The 24,215-nt window shown below is 42.2% G+C and overlaps 1 long non-coding RNA gene across 1 annotated transcript in view; it reads left to right on the top strand.

The window, feature by feature from the left end:
- The first annotated feature begins 20,371 nt into the window (after positions 1-20,371).
- Positions 20,372-24,215, top strand: part of LOC121142318 — a 55,138-nt gene continuing 51,294 nt past the window's right edge. Inside the window, exon 1 of the long non-coding RNA XR_005879300.1 lies at positions 20,372-20,478. This is a non-coding gene — a long non-coding RNA (uncharacterized LOC121142318). The remainder of the gene's footprint in view (positions 20,479-24,215) is intronic.

Consider the following 24,215-nt stretch of genomic DNA (forward strand, 5'->3'; position numbering starts at 1 on the left):
TATATCATCTATTATGTGTTAAAATGAGGGGAATTTTAAAGCTATTTTTAAAGATCTTTTAAAAGAGAAAATAGCTTATAAGGAAGTCATATTATTAATAACTGTTATCTACTTTTTACCTTTATTACTTTTATTTATACAGACTCAGAGACACACTTTGTGTGTGTCTATACCATAACAACAAGTGGGCGTTGGTTCTTTCCTTCCACCATATGGTTCCAGGGATTAAGTTCAGGCTGTCAGACTTGGTGGGCAAGTGTTTTCCCCATGGAGCCATCTCTTGGACCTCATGGCCATTGCTTGTTAGGTTCCTATTATAATTTGAATGTAAAATGCCTACCACAAGCTCAAGCATTTCCAAATTTGGCTCCTGTGTGAGGAGCTGTTGTGTCAAGAGGTAGTGCAGCCTCTGAGGGTGCTGTCTACTTCTACTTCCGGCCTGAGCTTCCTGCTTCCTGATCCACCGAGGTGTGAGAAGCAGAAACTTCCTGCTCCTCCTGCCATGACTCCAGAGCCACGATGGACTGAAACTTCGAGCCCAATCAAAGCCTCCCTCCTTGAGCTGTGTCTGCCAAGTATTTTGCCACAGTAACAAGGCAACTACTGGTTTTTTTTTTTTTTTTTGAGATAGGGTTTCTCTGTGTAGCCCTGGCTATCCTGGAACCCGCTCTGTAGACCTAGAACTCACAGAGATCCACCTGCCTCTGCCTCCCAAGTACTAGGATTAAAGGCATCCGCCACCAGCGCCTGGCAACAGGACAAATCATTAATACAGCACCTATTTTGTTTTTAACTCTTAACGATCTGTATTCCAAGCATACCCCTGTGTATGAACAGAAGTCAAACTAAGGGTCAGGAAGGTTGTGTACATTGTTTTGCTGTAGGAAGTTTATGATGGAGCTGCTGCTTGGTCTGTGCTGTGTCTAATCCCCCCAAGTCCTTCTTCAACCGGAGACATTCTGACAACCTATAACTAATTCCAGGGGATTCAATCCAATGCTCTTGTCTGGTCTCTGTAGGCAGGAACTCATGGGAGTGTGAGCACATGCATGCATGCACGCACGTACACACATGCACATGCACATGCACACACACAGGGACAGGAGAGTTAGTTTAACAATTGTGTGAATGCTGCCCTTGTAGAGGACCTGAGTTTGGTTGCCAGTACTCATCCAGGAGGCTCATAGGCCCTCTAACTCAGCTCCAGAGACATGTCTGAGGTATCTGGGACTTCAGTGGGCACCTACACTTGTATGCACATAACCCCCACATAGGCACACATCTGTGTAATTTAAAGCAATAAAAATAAAACAGAAAATATATCAAGATGGGGTTTTCTCTAAGTTTGGTGTATGGAGAGCCTATATGGATATTATGTAACACACAGATTTAAAATGTGCAAGGAGATTGGAACCTAATGCTTTGTGGTTCTGAACACACTCTCTGGGCCTTTTTCATCAAATAGGATTGAAGAACCACATTAGTTATCTTTTTGATGACAGAGGCATATTTTATTTGTTGTTGTTTTGGAGGAGTCATTAAATGTTTCTGGAGAAAAAAAACAAAATCTGTGAACTAGTTTGTAGTTGCTCAATAAATCCTGATCCATCTCTGTACCATTGGGAACTCGGAAAGTGACATAAAGTTTAAAATGAGTGAATGGCAATGAGTTGGAAGAGATAGTCTACTTATGTTCATTATGTACTGAGCCTGTGAACCAATAAATACTCCCAGAAGCCAGGCAGTGGTGGCGCATGCCCAGGAGGCAGAGTTGGAGGCCAGCCTGGTCTATAGAAAGAGTTCTAGGATAGCCAAGGCTAAGAGAAATGCTGTCTCGAAAAACCAACACCAAACCAAACCAAAACCAAAACGAATAAAGCTCCCCAGAACCTAAATGTCCACATTAAATAAATAGGATAAGACTCAACCGTATATTTCACTGTTCATTGTGAGTCAGGAGCCCTTAAATGAAATTACATGTATGGAGCACTCCAAGGAATGCCTGGCACAGGGCAACTGCTGTTGTGATGAGTGGCAGCCATTGCGATGCTAGTAACCCCGAGTAAGAACTGTAGAGGACCGCCAGCGGGCGATCATTCTCATTATGTATTTAACGAAGCAGGTTGTGCAGACAATTGCGCTTGGTTTGCTGATTAGATAGGTGGTTTCCAGGAAGATGGGTAGGAGGCTAGGAGGCGTGGGTGTGAAAGGGGTCCAGAGGAGGCAAGGCGAGGTGAAGCCTCCACTTTCTCACTTTCTGTGTGGTCCAGCGAGGCCTCCCTGTGCACAGCTGACTCACCACAGAGGTGCTGGGGCTGGCCCTGGACGGAGCCCCTGGCGTCTGGGCAGCGCTTCCTGCTGGCTGAAGGTGCTCTCCACCCGCTTCTCGCCCATAGTGAAAATAAAATTGATATTTCACAAGTGAAGAAATAAATTTCAAGCTCGTGCTTTTAAAGACTCTCTCTCTCTCTCTCTCTCTCTCTCTCTCTCTCTCTCTCTCTCTCTCTCTCTCTCTCTCTCTCTCTCTCTCTCTCTCTCTCTCTCTCTCTCTCTCTCTCTCTCTCTCTCTCTCTCTCTCTCTCTCTCTCTCTCTCTCTCTCTCTCTCTCTCTCTCTCTCTCTCTCTCTCTCTCTCTCTCTCTCTCTCTCTCTCTCTCTCTCTCTCTCTCTCTCTCTCTCTCTCTCTCTCTGTGTGTGTGTGTGTGTGTGCGCCAGTTTAGGGATTTTATCACTGGTCCACTGACATCACATTTTGAAGCACATCAAGGGGCTTTGAAGTAACAAATAATCAGGGCTTATGGGAGCCCATGTGCCTGCCACAGCCTAGCAAATCTGTTAGCCTGCAGCAAAGGTTTCAAGACTAATTGGCCTTTGTGCCTTTGAAGTAGGCTCCATGGTTCGAGGCTAGCATTTGGAACTTTTGGAAGAGGACAAACTGAAGGATTGAATTGTCAGGACAAATTTCAACTGTAAGTAAAATCACTTGAGCAGCTATTTCTCAAAATTAGTGAGGACAAACGTTCATCTGAAAGGGTGAAATTTTAGCAAAATTCTATAAATCATGCAGCATATCTGTCAAAGCATATATTCATTCACCGATACACCAAATAAATGGCAGATCACCCACCCAGTGTCTTAGGGAAATTTACCTTATAGAAACTGAAGTTTCTGGTTATTTTCTGTAGCTAATGATCATGTGTTACAGGCCAAGTTATAACTGGAGTAGGACTAGCTATCTTGCTTGGGAATGATCTTCTGCTATAGGTGTGGCCTGGCTTACAGAGATGAGCTAGCCAATCACATCATCACGTTTGTAGATGATATTAGGCAAGTCAGGGTTTCTCAGTCTCATTAACAAAATAATTTAAGAATGGACTCAAGGGCTTTTTTTTTTTAGTTTTAAGTTTTCTGTGGTCTTTTTTTTGCCCTTTTTTATTTTGAAATTTAAATTTCAATTAGAAACAAGGCTGCTCCACATGTCCATCCCAGTCCCTCTCCGTTTCCCTCCCCTCTTCCCACACCCTCCCACCAACCCCTCAATATCCCCTCATTTCCCCAGGGAGGGTGAGGCCCTCCATGGGGGGTGTACATAGTCTGTCATTTCATCCAGGGCAGGGCCTGCACCCTCCCCCAAGAGTCCAGGGTGAGAGTGCATCCCTCATTGTGGGATGGGCACCCAAAGTCCATTTGTATACCCGGAATAAATACTGATCTACTACCCAAGGCCCCATAGATTGCGGAGGCCTCCTCACTGTCACCCACATTCAGGGGGTCTTGATCAGTCCCATGCTGGATTCCCAGCCATCAGTCTGGGATTCAAGAGCTACCCTCAAGGGCTATTTTTATTAGCATTTGGAAGAAATGGTGCTGGGGTGGATTCTCGAATGAAGAGCTTGGTAGCTGCGAAAGTGCATATGCAGGGAGTCCATCCCTGGATGGTAAGGTCTATGCCACAGGTGCAAAGGAAGGTCCCGGTTGGTGGCCTAGGACCCCAAGGGAATATCTCTCTTTTTCTGTTACATAGGGGGAGAAGGGATGTGTTACGTCTGGGAGCTGTAGTGTTGGGGCCCGGAGGGGTGCCTGTCGGAACTTCTGAAAGGGCTTGGTAATGGGAGTGAGAAGGGGTTCATGTGATGGGCCCAGGACTGCTAATCTGAAGAGAGAAACAGGAAAATGGGAGAGGGCTGCTTACCTAGGGAGGGGGAGACAGCTAAATACAGAAGAGGGTAAAATAACAGTAAGGATGTCTGAAAACATCACCAGGAACCAGAATATTAAGCATCTATCTGAAAATGCCCACAATACATGTTAAGTTGGTTTGTACATACACATGTGTATTATAATTAAATGAAAATGCTCCATCTGGGCTGACAATACTCCTCCCAAGAGCCACAAGCTATCTAACAAAAACTCCAGCATCAGACATGAGAAGCCCCCTTTGAGTTATTGTTGGTCAGGTCCATCTGAGAGACTCAAAATGTTAGAGGCTTTTGCCATTGTGATTGCCCTTGGTTGTCCTCCAAAGAAGGAAGGTAAGTCCCTACTCTTGAAGACATCATGCACTTTGGACATAGGACCCAAGGCCCCTGAGTACCCCTTCCCTGAGAACTAGCTCTCATGGTACCAGAAAGTGCCATGAAAGCTTCCAAAGGAGGGAAGCAACCAGAGGTCCTACCCAACTCCACAACAGCATCCAGCATGACACAATAACCCTAGCTGTGCAGTAGTGGCTCCCATGTGGTGGCGGCAACCAACAGCTCTCTATTTGGACTTAAGGCCTGCTCAACAAGAGGGAAATCATGTCTGGCATTGGGAATCTAGGCAACTACCCAGGGCTAGTGAAGTCACACATCTTGGAGGAGCTGCGACCACTACTTAACACCCATGTAATCCCAGTCTAAATATTTGTCTTTATACTCATAGACAGTGTAGTCTTCACCCCTTATCAAGGGGTGCAGCACAGATAGGAGACCATTACAGAAAACTACAACCAATCAAAATGCAGTTATGGAAGCCAGTTCCAATGGTTAACTCCACAAAACAACTCCAACATCTAAGGCTTAGGAAACATCAGGGAGGAGGAGGTAGAAAGGTTGTAAGAGGAACAGGAAGTTTCCTGTGAGACAGTGTCACCTAGAAGTGCCACAGCTGTCTCAACATGACCTGAACGAGGACAACACTAACAGACATGCTAATACAGAACAGGGAAAGCTCATGACACCTCAACCCTTTACAAAAAACTACAGGGAACTAGGGAATGCTCAGAGTGGGAGAAATAGTCTTTTCCAGGGCAGAGCATATTAATTGGTTTGCCAATATCAAATGATCAGCCCCCAAAACATATGTATATGCACGTAATATTATATAGACTGGCCAGGTTGTATTTTTATACTTAGGAACACACACACACACACACACCTATACCACATGCAGCAACAGTTAAAGAAAAAGGGGCCTTGAATTTGAAGGAGAAGGTAGGGATAAGTGTAAGAGTTTGGAGCAAGGAAAGGGAAGGGGAAATGATGTAATTACATTGTAATCCTAACAAATATAATAAATAAAGCAAAAATTTAAAAAGCATTTTAAAAAGAGAAAGAAAAGCTCGTAGGGCAGGCAAGCTATGACCTCAGCAGCTGTCCGGAAGAGAACAGAGATAGAAGTTGGGAAGCTCATGCTGTGTACCCTGGCATGGAGGACAGGCACATGGAGCTCAAGCTCCCCTTGGCTGGGAGGGAGGTTTTAGAGAAAGAGTAAGAACCATGATGATGTTGGGGAAGTCCAGAGTGTTAGAGAAGTCATGCTTAGAGACAGAGTGGAAGAGGAGGGAAAGTTGTACTTCCTGAGTAATTCAGCAAAGTGTGCAAACTTGCAAGCCAGCATGGCTGCACCCCATGAGACTGAATTTAAGAGGCAGGAGTTTTGGAAAGAAAAGTACAGTGTCTCATTGAAGGGAGAATTATTCTGCCCATCTCCTCAGCATGACTTAAGGCGAGGCCTTCTTCTGTGTTTGTTGACCAGGTTAGTTATCTGCCTCACTTGGAATGTTAGGTCTCTACCCAGAGTGGGGATTTCATTCTCTTGACTAGAAGTTTTTCTTAATAGGCCTTTGTTATTCCTCTAACGGAAATGTATAAATAGGTGTAATGGATAATTTATCATAGTAAGTAAAACTCAGTATGATGGCTTGTATGTTGAGACTATCATAGACCCATGTAAACTAAGCAGGCCTGCTGCAAGGTGAGCTTGGGCTCTATATACAGGGGAGTCACAGTGCCTGAAAGATGCAGAACCCCAGGAAGTTGCTTTTATCACTAGACTTCTCTCAGATACCTGTATCAAAATGCATTTGCTTGCTAGGGTGAATTCCTTTTAGTCAATGGGTGTCCAGTCTTTCTCCCCTCCCTAACTTTATTTTATATGCCTTGACCTCGAACTCTGACCTTCATGCCTGGAACTAGATAAGTTTAGTCTTTCTGCTCTCTCTCTCTCTCTCTCTCTCTCTCTCTCTCCCCCCCCCATACCTGGAGATGTTCTTCTCCCAGGTCTCTGTGTATCTGGCTCATTCTTACTCTTGGCATCTCAGGGTTACCGTCCTCAGCCACGTTTTATCATCCCCTCATAGCCCCAGGTGCCATTGGTTCCCGTTAGTTGTTTCTGGCTCTTACTAAGGTATGAGTGCCATGCAGGTAGGTTGCTTGCTTGTTTTGTTCACTGCAACTCTCAGTGCCTGTCAGAGTTCAGTAAAGATAAGTTTGATGAATGGGGTCTGGACAAGATTTTTATTTTGGGCACTGATGAGGATAGACCTAACACCTGGATCCTGGCTACTATGGGATTCTTTTGTGCCCTTGTAGTGAGCTTTATTTCATTAGATTGGAGATAAGGTTTCAAGGTGTATCACAGCCTTGGCCATGAGCTCATAATGGTAGCCCAGGTTGGCCTTGGATTCCTGACAAGCCTTCTACCTAAACCTCATTAGAGATGTGTACTACCAGCTTCACTGAACAGCCTTGTTGTTTTTAATTTGTGCAAGTTTGAATGTGAGCTCTGTCAAAGAAAAGTGTGTTTTGATAACTAGAACACACCCCTTCAGGTTTATATATAATCACTGTAGAAACATTTATGCAACACTTACAAAAGCATTTTCTCAAACACTGTTGCATGCAAAGGTGGTATGGTGAGCAGCTGGAGGCAAACAGCCTTCTACAGAGGAATACACAGTTGCTCATTGGGCAATGTGCAGCAGCCAGGATTTGGCGTATGATAGGGATCTGGGGAGTGGTGTTTCAAAGTTGTTTGTTTGAATATTTTTTGTTCAAATCCCCACATCTTCAAGGCTTTATGTGTCAAGCTAACCTGATACAGCCCTATTTTATTTGCACCAATGCTGTGTTTCATTTTTCTCTAGATTTTTGTAGAAAACATCCTATGTTGATGTACTGAAAAGCTGTGTGGACTGAGATGTCTAGGTTTATCGTTGACACATTTTTTCTTTGCTTATGAATTCAGTCCCCCCCCCCCCAGATACTCTTAGTATGTAATTATAACTGGCCTGGAACTCACTGTACAGTTCAGATTGGCCTTGAACTGGGCCTGCATTTTTCTGCTTCCCAGTGCTGGGATTGAAGGCAGGCACTACCATGCCCATCCAATTCACTTTTTCCCCCATTTTTAAAAAAAAATTTAAATTAGAAACAAGCTTGATTTACATGTCAATCCCAGTTCCCTCTCCCTCTTCTCCTCCCCTGCCCCCCCCCCCACTAACCCTCTATTCCATCCCCTTTCTGCTCCCCAGGGAGGGTGAGGCTTTACATGGGGGATCTTCAAAGTCTGTCTTATCATTTGGAGTAGGGCATAGACCCTGCCTGGTGTGTCTTGGCTGAGAGAGTATCCATCTATGTGGAGTGGGCTCCCAAAGTCCATTCGGGCACTGGGAATAAATACGGATCTACTACCAGAGGCCCCATAGATTGTCCAGACCTCCAAACTGACATCCACGTTCAGGGGATCTAGAACAGTCCTATCCTTATTTCCCAGCTATTAGTCTGGGGCCCAAGAACTCCCTCTTGTTCAGGTCAGTTGTATCTGTGGGTCTCTCCAACCTGGTCTTGACCCCTTTGTTCATCACTCCTTCCTTTCTGCAACTGGATTCCAGGAGTTCAGGTCAGTGTTTAGCTGTGAGTGTCTGCTTCTGCTTCCATCAACTACTGGATGAAGATTCTATGGTGGCATATAAGGTAGTCATCAGTCTCATTACCAGAGAAGGGCATTTAAGGCAGCCTCTCCACTATTGCTTAGAGCGTTTGTTGGGGTCATCCTTATCGATCTCTGGGCATTTCCCTACTGCCAGATTTCTCTTTAAATCTATAATGGCTCCCTCTATTATGGTATCTCTTTTCTTGCTCTCCTCTATTCTTCCCCTGACTCAATCTTCCTACTCCCTCTTCTCTTCCTCTCCCCTCCTCTTCTCCCCTTCTCTTTCTCCTAACTCCCTCTCCCCTCACCACCATGCTCCCAATTAGCTCAGGAGATCTTGCCCCTTTTCCCTTCTCTGGGGGTCCATGTCTTAGGGTCCTCCTTGTTTCCTAGCTTCTCTGGCAGTGTGGATTGTAGGCTGGTAATCCTTTGCTCTATGTCTAAATCCATATATGAGTAAGTACATACCATGTTTGTCTTTTTGTGACTGGGTTACCTCACTCAGGATGATTTCTTCTAGTTCCATCCATTTGCCTGTGAGTAGTACTCCATTGTGTAGATATACCACATTTTCTCTATCCATTCTTCAGTTGAGGGGCATCTAGGTTGCTTCCAGGTTCTGGCTATTACAAATAATGCTACTATGAACATAATTGAACAGATGTCCTTGTTGTATGAAGTATCTTTTGGGTATATGCCTAAGAGTGGAATTGCTGGATCTTGTGGTAGACTGATTCCCATTTCCCTGAGGAACCACCATACTGATTTCCAAAGTGGCTGTATAAATCTGCACTCTGAACCAGCAGTGGAGGAGTGTTCCCCTTTCTCCACATCCTCTTCAGCATAAACTGTCATTGGTGTTTTTGCTTTTAGCCATTCTGACAGGAACAAGATGGTATTTCAGAGTTGTTTTGATTTGCATTTCCCTGATGACTAAGGAAGCTGAGCACTTTCTTATGTGTATTTCAAACATTTAGATTCCTCATTGAGAATTCTCTATTTAGTTCTGTACCCCACTTTTTAACTGGATTATTTGGTGTTTTGGTGACTAGCTTCTTGAGTTCTTTGTATATTTTGGAGATCAGTCCTTTGCCGGATGTGGGGTTAATGGATGTGAATATTTTTCCCATTCTGTGGGTTTTTTTGACTGTGTCCTTTGCCTTGTAGAAGCTTTTCAGTTTCAGGAGGTCCCATTTATTAATTGTTGACCTCAGTGTCTGTGATAATGGTGTTATGTTCAGGAAGCATTCTCTTGTACCAATTCGTTCAAGGGTACCACCTACTTTATCTTCTAAGAGGTTCAGTGTGACTGGATTTATATTGAGGTCTTTAATCCATTTGGACTTAAGTTTTGTGCTTGGTGACAGATATGGATCTATCTGCAGTCTTTTACACACCAGCATCCAGTTATGCCAGCACCATTTGTTGAAGATGCTTTCTTTTTTTCCATTGTATAATTTTAGCTTCTTTGTCAAAAACCAGGTGTTTGTAGGTGTGTGGGTCTATATCAGGGTTTTCAATTTGATTCCATTGGTCTACCTGTCTACTTTTGTGCCAATACCAAGCTGTTTTCAGGACTATAGCTCTATATAGAGCTTGAAGTCAGGGATGGTGATGGCTCTGGAAGTTCCTTTATTGTACAGGGTTGTTTTGGCTATCCTGAGTCTTTTGTTTTTCCATATAAAGTTGAGTATTGTTCTTTCAAGGTCCGTGAAGAATTGTGCTGGCATTTTGATAGGGATTGCATTGAATCTGTAGATTGCTTTTGGCAAGATTGCCATTTTTAGTATGTTGATTCCACCTATCCAAGAGCATGGGAGATCTTTCCATTTTCTGGTATCTTCTTTAATTTCTTTCTTTAAAGACTCAAAGTTCTTGTTATACAGGTCTTTCACCTCTTCAGTTAACATTATCCCCAGATATTTGATGCTGTTTATGGTTACTGTGAAGGGTGATGTTTCTCTGATTCTTTCTCAGGCCATTTATGGTCTTTATATAGTAGGGCTAATGATTTTTTGGTTAATCTTGTATCCTGCCAGTTTGCTGAAGGTGTTTATAAGTTGTAGGAGTTCTCTGGTAGATTTTTTTTTGGGTCACTTATGTAAACTATCATATCATCTGCAAATAGTGAAAGTTTGACTTCTTCTTTTTCAATTTGTATCCCCTTGATCTCCTTTTGTTGTCTTATTGCTCTGGCTAGAACTTCAAGTACAATATTGAAGAGGTATGGAGAGAAGGGCCAGCCTTGTCTTATTCCTGATTTTAGAGGAATCGCCTTGAGTTTCTCTCCATTTAGTTTGATGTTGGCTATTGGTTTTCTGTATATTGCTTTTATTATGTTTAGGTATGTTCCTGTTATCCCTGATCTCTGCAAGACCTTTATCATAAAGGGGTGTTGGATTTTGTCAAAGGTTTTTTTCAGCATCTAGTAAGATGATCATGTGATTTTTCTTTTTTAATTTGTTTATATGGTGGATTACATTGATAGATTTTCATATGTTGAATCATCCCGCATTCCTGGGATGAAGCCTACTTGATCATGGTGGATGATGTTTCTCCATCTAATTAATTTTATCTTGAATATAAGATACACAAAGCAATTTTGCCATCCATTCCTTAACAATTGCTTCTCATTTTTAAAAATCTTTAAAAAATTGGGAAGTCTATTTGACAAGATGTTAAATGCTCTTCAAAGGCTTACATGTGTCAGTAGCATATGCTGGTAGGAGAGATGCTATTTAATTTATTATGTAATAAAAACTATTCAAAATACGCAAAGAAACCCTAGGACTGGTGGCATAGGCCTATGATGGAGGCATTTTCTTTAATGAGGTTCCTCTTCCCTTTTGATTTTAGCTTGTGTCAGCTTGACAAAAATCTAGCCAGGACACAACTCTTGGGATCATTTGCTGTCCTATTAGGGTCCTTTTCAGAGTGTCCTTACCTATGCCTATGTCTTGAGTGTTGTGTCTGCTTCTTTCTAGTAGTTGTAAGGGTTCAGGCCTGACAATATGTTTTTGTCCATTTTGGATCGATTTTTCTTAAATGGAGAGATATATGGATCTAGTTACACACTTCTAAAGATGGCTGTCAGGTCTCCTGGCACCACTGTTTGAAGAGGCCATCTCTCTTCCTTACAATTTTGAAACTTTAATGAATGTTCAGATTGCTGTAGTTGAGAAAGTTTATATTGAGGTCTATGATAGTGCATTGGCCTATGTGTCTGTTTTTGTTACTGTGGCTCTATAATTTAAAAGTGCTTTTGTTGTTGCATTGTTTTTGTTTTTTCCCCACTAGTCTTATGAAGAAATTTTGTTGAGAATTATGTTGTATCTGTAGACCATTTCTGATACTATAATATAGTTATTTTTTTGTTTTACAATACTGACCCTGCCAATCCCTGAACTTGTAAAGTCTTTTTATCTTTTAGTGTCTTCATTGTAAAAGCTTTTCACCCAGCTGGTTATGTTTATTCTTGGATATTTTACCTTCTTGAAGCTATTGTGGATAAATTTTTCTTCTTTTGGTTTTTGTATGTTGATTTGCATGTAATTTTGTAGATTTTATTTTCAGCTCCTGGCTCAGCACACTTTGAAATGTGTTTACATACCCTACATAGTCCACGGAGCTCCACTTCTCAAATCCAGGCTGTGAGGACTTACTTCAGGAGCCTTGGTCTTTGTCAGTACGTTAGTCCTCATGGAAGAGTTTCCCACTAAGGGAGGCAAAAAAAAGCTGGTTCTTCATCTGCTCATTGCTCACCTTCCTGTGGCAGCAAAAGAGCAGCTCACTACATCACAACAGCAATCCCACAATACGATTAGATGTAATTATCAAATTATTATTTACTTCTATAACAACTATGGACAGAGATTTGAGAGGGAAAATGCGTGTAGTTAAAAAATTTAGTTACATTTTTATTTGATTATCTATTTGGTGTATGTGTTTGGGTGCTACATGCATAGAGGTCAGAGTCTCCTTGTGGGATTTGTTTTTCCCACCACTGGGGTTCTGGGGATTGAACTCAGGCTGTCAGGTTTGGTGGCAGACACTTTTACCCATGGAACCATTCCATGAACCCTATGCGTTTTCAAGAACTCTACTTTCCACACTGTATAGGCTCATAGGACATTATGAACTCAAGTGCCCATGTAGGTTTTGAAATATTCCAGACTGTACAGCTGCTCATTCGTCTGTTTCTGACCAGGGTGATGTCTCATTTTGTTCCGTTTGTTTACTCACCTGACCCCTTGCCTCAATTCCCAGTGGTGCAGACTTGAGCAGCAGAGCGCCTTCCAGCTGAGACGGCGGGCATAGTATTGGTGTTCACTGTCAACAGTAGCGATTATACACAGATGGCAAATTGTGGCCATCTTGCAGTATACTTCTATAATCGTCTTTACAGATGGGAAACATAGTGATGAAAATGGAGGGACTCTAGAGCGCAGGAAAATATGTTCCAACAGCTGCTTTTCCCAAGCAAGCTGGACCGAGTTCGGCCTCCGTGACTGGCAGGAGCTTTGTACCTCTCACTGCGAGGAAGCGTCTGCTTTTCAGGTTTTCCGCGTCTCTGTACCAACTAACTTTCTTCTTCGGATTTGTCAATTCTTACTGCTTTCAGACTTAGTTAAAACAAAACAACCCCTCCCCCCAATCTTCCAGATAAGGGGCTGAAGATTGGTGGTAGAGTGCTTGCCTATCATGTTTGAAGTTCTGGGTTTGATCCCCAGCGCTGCATTAATGTACAAAAAAAAAAATCATGAATTAGCTAGTAACGCTAATCAGGTTGCAGGTGACATGGTTGTTTGTAGGCAGTGTGCACCTGTCCCTACAGAGTCTTCATTTCTTCCCTCTTTCCTGGCTCCATGGGCCATCAAAGTGTTAAAAGGAAGGGGCTTCTTTGGAAGATTCTCAGATGTACCTCATAAGGAAATGTTTAGTTCACATCTTAAGAGCCCCAATTTGAGGCTTTAAAAACTCCATTTGTCTACTGTCATTTGTTTGCTAATTGAATGACATTAAACAATAGCAATGAAGATGATCACTGGAACTTCATCCTTTGTTGGGGAAGTCTTGTGTCAATAAAGCACTGTCTGGCCTATAGGGAATCTAGATGGGAGGGACTAGGAGTCCAGGAGAACTCTGGGAAGGAGAAACACAAGAGAGTCGAGATGTAACGCCATTGGGGTAGGAAGCCCGGAAACCTCTCCGGTAAGAGACATACTTAGATTAACAATTATGGGGTAATTACTTAAGTCAGAGCTAGCCAGTAAGAAACAAGCAAGGCCAACAGCTTCATAATTAATATAGCCTCCTGTGTGTTTATTTGGGACTGATGCGGGTCTAGAAGCAGGCTGGCAGAAAGGCTTCTCTCAAGGAAAAGACTTCTCTTAACAGAATGGTGTCAGGAGTGGGATCATGAATTTCCACACAAAATAACAAAAGCTTTAAAGGAATTTTAGAAACAGAAGAACGGAGAGAAGCACAGATTTTTGGTAGCAGCATTTTTCTCAGGTGTGCTCTGTTTTGCTAGCCACAAGCCGAGATTCACGCGGCTCGCTTACTGGAGTCTTTCTGACTCGGCATAAAAAGAAAAAAACAAAAACAAAAACAAAAACAACAAGGTTGTTTTAAGAGATTCTACTAACGATTGAAAGGTGTGTATGTACAGCTGGAAGTGGCAGCTTTTGCTGGATGTCAGCATGGACTGAGGCGGTAAGCTGGAATCATGCTTACGCCCGCCATCTTGAAACGGCAGTTTAAAACAGCCGCGGTTTTACATATAAGACACGTGGCCAGAAAAACGTAAAGATTTATAGTAAAGTCAGACTTTGATGAGCAAAACCTCTAAAGGTTTACAGTGTGTTTAAAAATATACGTGAGATTGAGAGAGAAAATGAAACAACAAAGTGGTAAATAAATACAAAAGCTGGCGTTGTGGTGGTGCATGCTGGCAGGATTTGCTGCAGAGGCAGAGGCAGGCGGATTTCCAAAGAGAAACCCTGTCTCAGAAAAAAATAAATAAAAGTAAAAGAAATAAAGTAATAATAGATAAATAAATAAGCCACGTAAAGATGGAAAATACACAGAGAGTCTGGATACTGTATGCTATTGTGTTTTTCAGTTTTTTGATTACTCAGGAAGGAACTGCTAAAGTACGCTTGATTATAAATGCTGCTAAATTAATCCAACTTCTACCTTTTGAAAATGCCTTGACTTCAAAATTTAAGTATAAGGATATGTTACTTGGAAAAGGAGATTTTACTTATGTTTCTACAGAAAATGAAAAGCTGAGGATTCCTTCCAGGCTTCTGTGGTTTGACGAACCAAGACCCCCGGAAGCAGTGGACCAGGTGCTCCAACTATTGAGACAGCTAAGATGATGCAGCTTTACAGATCCCGAAAATACAGACTTATACAGGTTTCTGAGTTTTGTCATGATCCCCATGGTATGAACAGCGCCCCCTTCCAGCAGGAAGCAGTTTGGAATGAGCGATGTCCTAATTCCCATCTTGTTTATAAATCTTTGTTTTCATTTAAATGGGATTGTTTATAATTGGCTAATGATCACAGCCAATCTTTTTTAATGGTAAAAAAGGGAATTATGGTATGGGTATTGTTTTCCATTTATTGATACAAATTCAAGGTCAATTTTATGATGTGTATATTTCTCCTCTTGATTAAGTATTGTGCTTATACTGATCTTTTACAACGTAATGCATAATTGAATACAGATTATAGATAGTTACTTATAATAGTCAGAATTTATAGTTAGGTTTTCTAGATATACAGAAATATATTTGAGATAGATAATCAGTCTTCAAACCTCTCAAAGACCTTCAGAAAATGGCATTTAAAATGGTTTAGGGTTTTTCTTGACAATGAGAAATGTCTGCTCCTGGCAGCACTAATTACGTCTGAGAGGAAGATGGGCATCGAAGAAACTCGTTATGGAGTTTGCTTTCAACATGGCAAGATTAGCCATTTGGGCAAGAAACTGCTCTTGCCTAGATGACTGTTGTTGTATAATCTGGACATGCAGGACCCACAGGAAAGTGACTGCTGAACTCAGTCTTACAGGGTTCCTGCTTCATGGAAGAGTCTACGGGACTTTCTGCAGGACACAGAAAAATGACTGACAGACTGCTGATGCAGATGGACAGTTTGAAATTTCCTGCTTTGCTGAGAAGTGTTCCAGACACACTGTGGCCTATGGGCTAAAGATGGATGCCCCAACGTTAAAGAGGAACTTCGGGTGACTGTCCAGGCAGTAGGATATCTCTGTCAATCCTAGTGTTTATATATTATCCTTCTGTGGTCTTTGATAGAGTTGAAGACAGATAGCTATAATTATAGTTTTCCTTAGTTATGATAAGAGATAAGCTACATATAGAACTTTGGACTCACAAGAATGAGATAGATGATATTTTCTTTAAATCTTGCTAAAATATTGTAACTATGTTCTTACTTGATAACTGTTCTGTTATATACAATTTGACTATATTAAAGTTAAGACCTTTCTTTTTGTTTAAACAGAAAAGAGGAGATGTTGGGGAAGTCTTATGTCAATAAAGCACTGTCTGGCCTATAGGGAATCTAGATGGGAGGGACTAGGAGTCCAGGAGAACTCTGGGAAGGAGAAACACAAGAGAGTCGAGATGTAACGCCATTGGGGTAGGAAGCCCGGAAACCTCTCCGGTAAGAGACATACTTAGATTAACAATTATGGGGTAATTACTTAAGTCAGAGCTAGCCAGTAAGAAACAAGCAAGGCCAACAGCTTCATAATTAATATAGCCTCCTGTGTGTTTATTTGGGACTGATGCGGGTCTAGAAGCAGGCTGGCAGAAAGGCTTCTCTCAAGGAAAAGACTTCTCTTAACAATCCTTTCTGCATCTCTTGAATGTTTCTTGTCATTTTATTTGCTATCAGTTGCATTTCTGATAAAAACTGATATGTATATATATATACATATATATGTATACATATTCTCCTTAATTGATTACATATTTTTACAATTAAAACAGCAAAATTAATTTTATCACACAGTGTCCAACAAGGAATCATTAAAAATCCAGAACAATTGTTTCTTGGAGCTTTATCTCCTTTTACTTTCACACACACAAGCTAGCCTTGCTTTCTTTATTCTCTCCCCACCCCAGATAAAAAGTCTCTGCCAAATGTATTTTCCAAAGACCTCAGATCCCATCATGGAAGGATTTTGAGTCATTCCTCTTAGGCTTAAATAAAGTTTGAAATAAAATCTTACAGTGGCTTGAGGGTCTCTTGGCCTCCCTACAATTCCCATCGATGTCACTTCATCACCTCCTGGTGACTTGCTGTGATAGCTCTCAGGTGACAGCTGTTCTAGTCCACCCAAAGGGGGAAAGTTTTTACTCCTGAAATGTTATATAGTAAAACATTAGCCACGTTTGTACACACAGTAACCTCTTAGCATGTATCTCATAGAAACACTAGCAGAAGGGCTGGGGGTATAGTCAAGTGGTGGAGCCCCTGCTGAGGATGGGGAAGGCCCTGAGTTCAAGCCCCAGAAGAACCAAATTAAACACTGGCAGATAGAGATGCTGTGCAGAGATGCTTCTATGAACCCCCATTTTTCTTGAAAGCTTCTATTTGTGGTAACTGAGGCTGGTTTTTTTTTTTTTGCCAAAGTCAAGCCAAAGCATAGAAAACCAAAAACCAAAAGCCCAAGACAGCCTCACTTTATTAAAAATAAAACAAAAAATAATAAAACACCTTTTATTCCAAAATTAAAGCATACTAGAGATACGCTGCAGATTACCAGTTCCAGAAATTGGTGGTTGAACTAGAAATGGAAACTGATTGACAAATCTTTAAGTCACAGGCGGGTCAGCAGATGAATATCCCCAGGCAGAGACATAGGCAGAGTTTGAACTGAAAAGTCATGTTGAGTAGAGATGGGAGAGGTGCTTGGGGCAGGCTGAAGAGGAGGGAGAAAGAGAAGGGTGGAGTAGGTTCGTGGAAAGAGGTAGATGTGAAAAAACCACAGAAGCCAGCAGGGAGAGGTAGCACATGGTCATCTTCCAGTCTTCAAATCCCCAAAGCACCGCTTTGATTTCAACTCCGTGCTGTCCCCACAAACTCGGACCTCTCCATCCATGAACTAGAGAAGAGGTCTGCTCTTGCATGGGGGGGGGGCTGTTTTCCTTTTCTCCACTATCCAAGCAGCAGGGAGGTCTTCTGTGTTCTCTCCGTTCATGGGATCAAGTTTCTAACCTCAGAAATCTAAAAGAAGAAAAAGCCAAGGCTTAACATTTGAGCTACAGACACAAGGCGGAGGCAGTCATTCAGAGAACAAAGCAGTTTGAAGGATTCCAACATCCCTAGACCCCAGAGGGAAGATGAAATTCCGAAAGAATAAGATTGTAAAGCCCAGGCTAAGCCAAGACACTGATACATTTGTCTCTCTTTTACCCAGGAGTGAGTGAATCAAGATGGGTTTTTTCTTTTTTTCCATCAGAGGGAAATCGGGACTTGGAGGAAACAAGAACTCCATTTGTTGAAAAATTTGAATTTAAAATTAGCTTAAACAGCAAAAATTGTATTTTTTATTTACTTGAGTTTATAGTCTCTGAAAATTGTACCTAGAAAACATTGCAATTTCAGGCAGAAAATGTTACAAAAAATAATCCATTTCCTCCTCCAGTGCATAGACTTGATATCATGGGGTATGCATGCTTGCTGAAAGCTCTTCAGAAGTCTCCATCAACCTTAGATTAGAACAATAACTGACTTTTGCTGAGCTAAGCATTTTAACAAATCATCTCATTTCACTTTATCCATAGTAAGAAATTTGTAAGCATTCCCATTTTGTAGAGGAGGAAACTGAGGCCTAATAATTTTACACACACACACACACACACACACACACACACACACACACACACAGAGAGAGAGAGAGAGAGAGAGAGAGAGAGAGAGAGAGAGAGAGAGAGAGAGAGAGAGAGAGAGAGAGAGAGAGAGTGTCTCATGTATCCCAGGCTGGCCTTGAACTTGTTATGTAGCTAAGAATAACTGTGGATGTCTGATCCCCTGCCTCCATTTTCTGAGTGTGGAGTTTACAGGTGTGTACCACCACCACAGCTGGTTTGTATGGTTGTGGTGTTCTGGATAAGAATGTTCCTCCTAGGCTCATAGATTTGAATGCTTGGTCACCAGGGAGTGGCACTACTATATGTGGCCTTGTTGGAGGAAGTGTGTCACTGGGGGGTGGGCTTTGAGGTTTGGAAAGTCCAAGCAAGGTCCAGTGTCTTTTCCTACAGCCTGTGGATCTGAATGTAGAACTCTCAGTTGCCATGTCTGCTTTTGTGCTGCCATGCTCCCTGCCATTAGGATAATGGACTAAACCTCCGAAACTGTAAGCCAGCCCCAATTAAATGCTTTCCTTTACAAGATTTGGAATGGTCATGGTGTCTCTTCACAGCAATAGAATACTAACTAAGACAGAAGTACAGGTATTGAAAAAAAAAGCATGGTGTAAGCTAAGTAAACACTACCAACTGAACTGCATCCTCAGGCCTTGAAGTTTAGTAATCTCAATGCTTGTGCTTTCAAAGCTAGTGCACCAAGTTCTGTCAAAATTCTGAGCTCGTAGCACTCCCCGAGCAGGATTATTGCGCCCTGTGTGGGGTAGTGCTATCCAGACCACGGTTCTCATTTGTGAGGCACTTCAGCATGTGGCAAGATCAGGAGCTTTGGAAGCAAGATTGGGTTTAAATCCATCTGTCTCCTTAAACATGAGAACTTTGTTTCTTTTGAAAAGGTCCTACTGTGTAGCATGGGCTCTCATAGCTCCCACTGTATAGACAAGGCTGGCCTTGATCAAATGTCACTTCTGCTTCTGACTCCTGAAATGCTGGTATCAGAGGAGTGCACACCATTACTGGCTTAGGAACTTGGGAAAGTCAGACACTTTGAGCTCTTCTTCTTCTTCTTTTTTTTTTTTTTTTTTTTTTTTACGAGACAGGGTTTCTCTGTATTGTTTTGGAGGCTGTCGGTCCAGCCCAGCCTCGAACTCACAGAGATCCGCCTGCCTCTGCCTCCCGAGTGCTGGGATTAAAGGCGTGCGCCACCACCGCCCGGCTGACACTTTGAGCTCTTCTAAAAATGGTCTGAGAATGAAACAACTTTGCCTATAAGCTGCACACAGTAGGCACACATTTGGTGGGAGTTGAATGGACTGAATAGTTTTTGGACCTCCCTGTTCATAAGTTCAATTCACACAGCTGCTAAACGGACAGTGTGATGGGCGTGGTCTGTGATAGGTGTTAAATCCTGTGGCTGGGACCATTAGGAATGGGATTAGTGTCCTCATGTTTATATCAATTTGTTCTACTTATATTGTTCTAACCATAATTTCTTTTAAATTTAGAAGAGACCCCCTCCCCCAGCCCTGCCACTCTGTTAAGTCATGGGTGAAGGGCACTGAGCATGGCCCAGAAAACGAATTCTCATTAGGCAAGAATCTACTGATGTTTTGATCTGGGACTTTCTAGAAACTGGAGGGAATAGTTTTTATTGCCTCTATTAAACTTTGCTAAGAGACAAAGATGAGGTCTCTTATGTTGCCAGTGTCTCACTCAGAGGAGACACTGAGTGCTTGCTTGGATAGATGAGTACATTAAAACAAAACCAAACCACCCATCCTCAAACACTAATGACAGTTCCCCAGAAAACAACATTTATTCTATAAAATACAGATTTTTGTTTTAAACCGAAGGAAATATTTTTGAAAATACCCTTTTAACTGAATTAGGAGAAAACAAAGATATTTAAACCACTTGTTGCCTTTTGGTTCCTGCCCATTTGTATTTAGAAAATATGCCCATACAAAAGCTATCCATGTGGTAACCCAGTAGGCAATTAAGCCCAGTGCTGTGAAGTTACTTCTCATTCATGTGGAATGCTCCAAGCCAGGATCAGTTCTCTGGGCCCTGTATTTTTCCATTCTTCAATTGCTGTCTTGTTACATTTACTTAATTAGGGATTGGCTACTTATCAGGTCCCCGAAGAATCCTTTTTTGCTGTTTTCTGTTTTCTGAAGTTTAAGGAGGGAGGCGTTCTCATTTGTATTTTTCAGATGCCTCTGACGGCTCATTCATATTCATGAGCCCCCAGCTGGGCTGTCTCTGGGTGATTTGTTCCTAACTGGTTGGTTATTCCTTCAGACCCTTTGCATCTCAGTATCTACTTCCCAAACCCATAGGAACATGGGCAGCAGGTGAAGTCTCCATCACTGGAGGTAAGACAGGAATGGTACTTGCTTTCAAATATTAGCCATTATTTTTCTCAGTGTCTTTCTAAATATTTCACCTGTAACTATTGAATTTTCTTTTCTCGAGACAGGAGTGCTTCTATCTAGGCCCATTGACATTTCCATGGAAACACAGTTCTAGCAGGAAACCTGCTAAGCCAACTTAGCAAGAGGCCTTGGCTCTAGCCTTTGATCACCTGGATATCAGGTTGCAGCCCCACCCTTTAAATGGTTGAAGTCTCATTATCCTGAACTGTGCATCTGGAATCTGATTATGTCTGTTTGCCCAGAATCATCCTTACTCCCGCTGTTGAGTCTTAGTATTTTTCCATCCCCTGACCCCTTCCTGCTCCTTGGCTATGAGTTTCCACTTGAGCACTCTGTATTTGGAGTGGAGCCCAATCTCTTTCCTTCACTTCAGCATCTCATTGTAGTCACCTGTGAACCTGCTGCAGTGGTCCTCAGTAAAGCCCATCTTCCTCTACTCTCTTGGGAGTGTCAAATCCTTCCCTAAGGGCTGGGAGAAGGCCCCTACCTCCCTTGATCTTATGCTTATGATTTGTGCTTGTGATTTGTTTCCTGGACTTCAGCAGTGGTATTGAGGAAGATGGCCGGAATTGACAGTTTCTCCAGTAAGTTCAAACTTCGTCAAACAAGCGTGAAATAAGGCAAGGGTTTTGACAAATACTCTGTACTATGGATTCAATTCGAGTATACCCAATCCCTGAAATTCATTCTTACTCCTTAAGGTGGTATTTTTGGATCTAGGGACTGATCATGAGGATTTAGACACTGATAAATAGAACTCCAGAGGTTTGACTGTCCTCTTCCGTCATTCGAGAAGAAGACAGGACTGTATAAGGGAGCAATCTTTCACAATATTAGATCTACCAACTGTATAAATGGACAACATGACTTAACTTGACCCACTCAAGTTGTATATTCACTTTTGAACGAGGAGCTGTGACAACATCAAGAGTTCATCTCTAAGTGACCTTTTCAACTAGGAATTTCCTCTCATGGGTCCGAGCTGCTTCACCCCCTCCTTCCTAACAGTTTATTAGTGCTTTCCTCACAATTGTCTGGCTTACAATAAGGGGCGTGTGCATTTTCATTGCTTAGCATCTGATCACATCACAGGAGGCAGGCATCCATGTTCTTCATGATGTGCTCCTGGTGTCTGATTTGGAACTCTGGACACATGGTCTTAAAAATGCGGCATCGCAAGGGCATGGAAGAGGGACCCACATTCTGTCGTCGCACTGCAGAGCTGACAGGTTCAGGTTCCTGCTAGAACTTGTGATGGGTGATCTCAGAAGAATGAGCAGGTAGCAGTTCAAGTGAGAGGAGTGTGCATCCTAAAGTCTGTCTTAAATCCTTCAGCAACAATCAGTAGCTTGAGGTTCAGTTTTGTCATGCATATGTTAGAGGTGGTGATGGTGGTGGTGAAGATGAGTGACACTTAACTCATGGCATCATTCTAAACTCTAATTGAGGAAGTAACTGGAATACATGAGACATTTAAAACATACAAGCTATTTTTTTAAAGAATTACTTACCTACTTACTTTATGTATATGTATGCTTGTCTGTGTGAATTATGTGAACCACATGTGTGAAGGAACCTTGGAAGAAGGTGTTGGGCTCCTCTGGAACTGAAATTCCAGTCGTATGTGAATCACAGTGTGGCTGCTGGGCACTGGACTCTGGTCCTCTGCAAAAGCAGCAAGGGCTTTTAGCTGCTGAACCATTTCTCTCGCCCTAAGCTGTTCTTCGTCTTATTGTTAATACCATATCTACATTCAAAATAGATATAAAAACACTAATGTGGCTTTGCCAAGAAACAAGTTTAGATTAGGAAATTATATAACTATATTATGTGCTTATAGAATATGTATTATACAATCTCTTAACTGTAAGAGATTCTGATTTTTGAAAACATATTTTAGGGTCACATTTTTGTGTGGAGGAAGGTCTCTCTTCTTTCTTTTCTTCTTTGTATTTCTTCAATTGGGTACTGTGAATGAAGTGTTCATAGACATTATGGGGATTGTACTTTTTAAAATATAAATCTATTCTTAGAAAAGCATTCTGCTCTTCTATTCACTCACGAAATTAAAAAGTAAGTTGGTTTGATTCTATGCATCCATTAAATGGATGAGATGACCAGTGCTCTTTTGCCTTTGCCCTGTAGGTCTATTTCAGTCTTGTCTCATGTATATACATTGATCTTTGTTGGGTGGAAGGGTGGAGGGACCAAGATGGGGGGGACCTGGAGACCCCTAAGCAGTGTGCTGTTTTCTGAGGCACTGATTGATGTTTTCCTGGGAAGCTCTTGAGAAAAGTTTAGTCTTATGTGGCTGTTTGTGTTAACTTCTGTGCTAGATATCTGATCCTTCTCTGGACCCAATTTTGCCTAGAGAGCCTAGTGATCTTAAAGTGTATCTGCCTCAGAAAGGTCCATAGAACTGACCAGTACACACACACACACACACACACACACACACACACACACACACACACACGTTATACACTCGCACACTGTTCCTGGTAGGGTTGTAAAAAAGACTAAAACTCACGGGTAGCATCACTTAGTGGGCTGTTTGAGGGGTGCACCATCAGGCATGTCTTTGTGCAAATTTCAGTTTGCTATCAGAGGAAGCAGTAAAGCTAAGCAGAGCCACATGGAATTATTTGAAGACATTTTTTTGGGTTTGCTACAGGTTTTGGGCTAGCTGTGCTATAATGAGACACAAGTTAAAGCAGGAAAGCATTTGGAATTCAGTAGAGTTTAACAACAAAAAAGATAATAGCAGGATGTGGTGGTGTGCCAGTGGATTCCTAGGAACTTGGGAGGCGAAGGCAGCAAGATACTTGAGTTTATGAATTTAAGACCAGATTGGGCAACCTAGAAAGATCTCATGTCAAACCAACAGTTGCAAAACCCCAAGAACCTCAGGATTCTTCAAAACAGGGAGAAAGACAGAAACAAAAAAGAGCAGTGACCTGGTGGAATGAGACTTTGGCACTGCTCAGGGTGGGTGTCGGGGTGGGAGGTAACTTGTAGGGAAAGTGCCGGGAGTCTAGGACAGAGGGCATGGCGCTGACTCTCACACCCTTCTCCCCTCTTTCACACGCTCCAGGGACTGGAGCCGAGCTCAGAACAACGGAGGGATCTGGAAAGCTCTGAGTGAGGGCTCAGTGGGGGTTTAATGGAAAGAAAATTGACCTGCCAGTTTCACTCGCATTTTAGCTGCCCCGAGCATTAGAAATTTTCTGTCCATATTAAGGTGACATCACTTCTGTGTTCTTTCTATTCACCACTCCAGGTCAGCCTTCTGATGTGATACAGAACAAAACATATCCTTCTAAATGACAACCCTTCTGACACTGAAACATCCAGATTACATTTCCACTCTTGCTGTGAACCAAGCCTTTAATTTTACTCATCTAATTAAATGTTTCTAGTGTTGGCCAGCCAGTGGTGGCACACACCTTTAATCCCAGTGCTCGGGAGGCAGAGGCAGGTGGATCTCTGTGAGTTTGAGGTCAGCCTGGTCTACACAGCACGTTGCAGGACAGCCAGGACTACACAGAGAAACCCTGCCTTGAAAAGCCACACCCAGAAGCTTGTGGCTTCTGTGGGCAGTAGAGCTACTCAAGGAACCTTTTGAAATGTTGGACTATACATAAGACTTCAGCATAGAGTGCAGCTTCTGAAAGTGG

This window comes from Mesocricetus auratus, unplaced genomic scaffold (genome assembly GCF_017639785.1).
Source record: "Mesocricetus auratus isolate SY011 unplaced genomic scaffold, BCM_Maur_2.0 Super-Scaffold_100009, whole genome shotgun sequence".
NCBI lineage: Eukaryota > Metazoa > Chordata > Mammalia > Rodentia > Cricetidae > Mesocricetus > Mesocricetus auratus.